A 4,381-nucleotide genomic window follows, 5' to 3' on the forward strand; every position below is an offset into this window, starting at 1 on the left:
CCAGGTCCCGGTCTTCGCGGGGAGCGGCTGGCTGCCCGCTTCTCGGCCCCGCTGTGACAGGCTCCCCGGCACGTAGCAGGGGCCGCCGCACGGCCGGCGGAGCTCTGGCTCCCAGGTCGCCCTGGCTCTGCGTGAAACTCTGCCACTGTTTAGCCTGAGCAGCACTTGTCACTTCTGTCTGCCTTTTCGCCTTGGCCGCCGCGCCTGGCTCGGCAGGTGGGTATCACACTTCCGCTCTCACCAAGCCGTGCACCCAACCCGGGTAGCTGGCTCCAGGAGCAATCTCCTGGACACTCAGGGTTTTTGTTGGAGCCGTGTTGGGCTAAGGACATAGGTAGGCAAGGCTATTTGGGCGGATGGGTTCTCTTTTATTAGACAAGTGGGTAGTTGGAAAATGGGAATCCAGAGGGTTCTTGGTGGGTAAGATGCTACGATGCCCAAGCGGGAGCCTGGGAATTGGGCTAAGGGTGAGGAGGAGCAGGTCCATCCTCTCGCAAAGCGGTTCTTGCATCTTTTTAAAAAAGGATTTTTCCTTAAAAGATGAAAGGAAACTGTTGGGGTTTAAAAATGTGGTATTAGGGCACGGGTGAGACCGTTTTTTGCAGGTTGGGAAAACAACTTTGTCAAATGTCTGTCACGGTCTGTTCATCTTCCTATGAGAAATGCTTGGTTCATTGTAGTGGTATAGGTTATAGCTAGGTTGGTCTAAGCACAGAAGCAGACAAGGTTCTTTGGAGAAATCTGATATCTCTGATTAGACCGACTCGAATAGTTGGGAAAATTGGTTTGTTATAGGAGGTAGTGCAGTTGATCTGTTTTCCTTATGCAGCTTTGCATGGTATCATTTGATATTTAAATACACATACTGTGTCAAGCTCACTGCTGGTGTTGAGGCTGATTGGTAAGATAGAGGTTGCTTAGATTATTTGCAGTATGTTTTAAGGAAACTTCTTGAAGCATCTTTGGATATTTAAAAGGTGTGTGTGTGTGTCTAATATAACACGTTATTTGTTTGGAGGGGAAAAAGTGGCAGATCATTTACTAAGCAGACAGTTGGGTGATGCTGTCAATTAGAAAGCTCCATTCACACATGGTTCAAAAGCCATGTCACACAAAGCTGAGGTGACAATATCTAAATAGCAACAGCATTTACTGGGGGAGGGGTTTGGCTCTGATCTGACATCTGTTCTGTTCACAAAATGCATTTTACCTAACTTCTGCATCTGTTCTACTATGTAGCACAGTAGCAGTAAGACAAAAATCCTACATTTGGAGGCATTATTTCTCTTCTCTTCTCTTCCTGAGTCACTAATGTGGTTCAGTATCATAACTGTAACCACCTGGCCAGTTTTAATGGCCAAGAAAAATACAGTCTGGTACCAACAGGTCTCTCAGTTTTTAATATACAAGGTCCCAGTGAAATAAATGGCATGCTTTTGTCTTTATCAATGGCACTTTATAATAGCACTGTGTGTCATTCTTAATGCACATTGTGGAGAAAAATTTGGTAGAGCATCCTGCTTAATTAATAACAAGGTTTAGAAACTTTCAGGATTGGTGTCTCATGAGAGAGAAATGTAGCTACCAAGGGAAATGTCATCAGTTTTTAGTTGTTTTAAATACTTCTCTTTCCACTGGCATTTAAAAGTACAAAATAAAAATAATGTGGTGTAAAATAAAGCAAAGAGAAAAGGGAATTAAACTGTTCTCTTTTCCCAGATTTTTTTTATGGTGGCCAACTAAAACACAAGTCTAAAGTTAAAAAACAGGCATGATTCTTGTCTTTGTGTAAAGTATATCACTAATGCTTTACTTTTTGCAGGGAAGGCATGGGTGGACTTCAGATAGCCCACTTCACATTGACTCTGTAGAACAGTGGGCTAGTGATAGCTACCCAGGGATAGAGATGATGGATTAGAGAAGAAGGGATATTATTGGTTCTGATTTTTTATTTTTTTTATTTTTATTTTTTTGTAGGAAAGGTTGGTTAATTGATCTCTGGTGGGATATCTTAAATTTAAGCCAGTCAATGAAGAATGAATAGAGTTTAATGTCATGGTGCTGTTGGGACTTGTTGCAGTATGGAAATTTTCAAAGTTGTGATTTTTTTTGTCTCCCCTCTGGATTGCAGTATTCTCTTGTGAGCAGTTTGAACACAAGCAGCAATAGTCTATATAGTTAAAAATGTGTTGGGTTTTTTTTTCCCCCTCTCACAGTGGACCAAATTATGTTAAATGTTGCAATGATCTGACACAGTTTGACATATTGCTAGCAGAGATATATTTTTTAATATGGAGAGAGGCCTGAAAACACATTACTGTTGGTTTTGGCCAAGCTCTGTATCAGAATTACTTACCAAATTTAACAAAAATGTTTCTATATGATTAATATGGATGTTAAAGTAGTCTTATATGCTTGAGTTACGTTTTTCCTTTTTCAGTTTTTCAACATAGCTCTTGATATATAATATCCAGATGTTGGCCTTGCTTGCATGCTATGAAAGCTATGCGACTGCTTCAGCATATAGTCTGCCTTTCTGTCTGTAACTGATGATTGGTTGAGAAATGACCTGCTGGAGCAGATTAATGTCTCTGAGGTCTGCTGGCTGGTATCACTGGAAAAGAAGCAGAATTCTTGATTTGGTTATAGTGGTTTATAACTGTATAAAGTTACAGGTAACTGTAACATTTGTAGTGTAGGTTGTGTGTTGTAAGGTAGGTTTTAAAGTGTTTTCTCTTGTTAGCTGAATTTCAGTCACTTGACTGAACCTTTTTGAGATGAGCAGCTCTATAATGGGGTTGGGCAATTATTTGGGCTGGAGGGCCAGGTAAGGAGTTTTGGTGAGCTGTTGAGAGCTGGTGTGGGGAGGGGGTGCTGATCTGGCCTAGCTCCCCCATCACTGATGTTTACACCAGCATTTCCCAACCCTTTTCATCCCATGGCACACTTGCATGGCTTTTTCCATCTCATGGCACACCAGCCAGATGTGGGGCGGAGGAGGGGGTGGCATGTGGCCAGCTGTGGAGTACACCCGTTGGGAAACACTGGTTTACACCACCTGGTGTTTTATGTTCAATTAAAAAGTAATTAAAAACCCAGGCCCATAGGCTTCTGGGTTCTAACAAGTGTGTGTGGGTGGAGTGTCAATTGATCGTATCAAGACTCTGGGCCCATCTGCCCTGCATCCACTGCTGGGGGTGCCAGACAGTGGGCAGGCAAGTGTGTGAGGTCTCCATGGAGATAGGCCCAGGACCCCCATAGGCAAGGCACACTCAGCCATGAGGATAGGATGGGTAGCGAGTGGCCTCTGGGAGTGCGGTGTGTGGGTGGGGCTGGGACCAGAATTGCAGGGTGGTGACAGTGCGGGGCTGGACTTGGGGAAGAGCCATGATTTCCACCCCCCCACACATCCCTGGTTCTGTGAGCAGCAGCAAGCCCCTGCTTGTGGAACCAGCGCCCACCACAGGGATGTGTGAGGAACACATGGCAGCTCTGCCCTATGCCCCAGCCCCACAGTGTCACCACCCTGTGATCCTGGCCCCACCCACCTGTCCTGCTTCTAGACCAGGGGCGGGCAAGTATTTTGGGCAGAGGACTGCTTATTGAGTTTTGGCACGCTATCGAGGGCTGCATGACAGGCAGCCCAGGGCAGATAAATGTTAAATTTCTACATTTTTTAGGGGCCTCACGGTCTGGATAGAATGGCCTGGTGGGCCACTTTTTGTCCTCCCCTGTCCTAGATGCTGCTCCCTGCCCATCCGTGGCCCCATCCCATCAGCCCAGCAAACTACAGCTTCCAACATGTCTGTGAGCCACACATGGGGATAGTGGGGTTGAGCTCTGTGCCAGGTGGCAACTCCACACCTGGGGGTGGTGGGGGAGGTCGTACATGCCATGGTGATGTGTCATGCTGCAGGCTGGATAGAATCACTTGGTGGACTAGATCCAGTCTGTAGGCTGTATTTTGCACACCCCTGGTGTATAACCACTTCTGTATCCAAGATACTACTCTGAGGATCGGCTAGTCCAGGGGTGTTCAGACATGGCCTGTGGGCTGGATCTGGCCTGTGTGTCATTCAGTCTGTCAAAGAATTAAGTGGGGGTGTGGCCTGCTGCAGAATCTGGGACCTTTGGCCATCGGTGGAGGAGGATGAGTCAAGTCTGTGCTAAGACAGCCTTGCCACCTGTCGTGGCTGTTCCTGTTACCTCATGCCCTGTGATGCATCTTGCCCATGAAGGATTCCTATGGTCTGGATCTGGCCCAGGGCATGGGGTGAGTTTGATATCCCTGGGTTAGTTTATACTACAGAGACATTGCTGATAGTAGAGTGGGAAAGCTCCCTAATGAAGACAACTGTTCACCAGCAAAAGTAGTTTTTTT

General features: G+C 46.0%; 1 protein-coding gene across 2 annotated transcripts in view; it reads left to right on the top strand.

The window, feature by feature from the left end:
- Positions 1 to 4,381, top strand: part of RNF2 (ring finger protein 2) — a 36,867-nt gene that overhangs the window by 267 nt on the left and 32,219 nt on the right. The window contains exon 1 of one of the 2 annotated variants that reach the window (XM_019556679.1): positions 44 to 216. The exons of the other annotated variant lie outside the window; for it this stretch is intronic. The gene's annotated coding sequence lies outside the window, so the exon portion shown is untranslated. Of the gene's footprint in view, positions 1 to 43; positions 217 to 4,381 lie in introns of those variants that run through there. 2 annotated transcript variants of the gene reach the window in all.

Source organism: Crocodylus porosus, unplaced genomic scaffold, assembly GCF_001723895.1.
Source record: "Crocodylus porosus isolate Cpor-Errol unplaced genomic scaffold, CroPor_comp1, whole genome shotgun sequence".
Classification (NCBI taxonomy): domain Eukaryota; kingdom Metazoa; phylum Chordata; order Crocodylia; family Crocodylidae; genus Crocodylus; species Crocodylus porosus.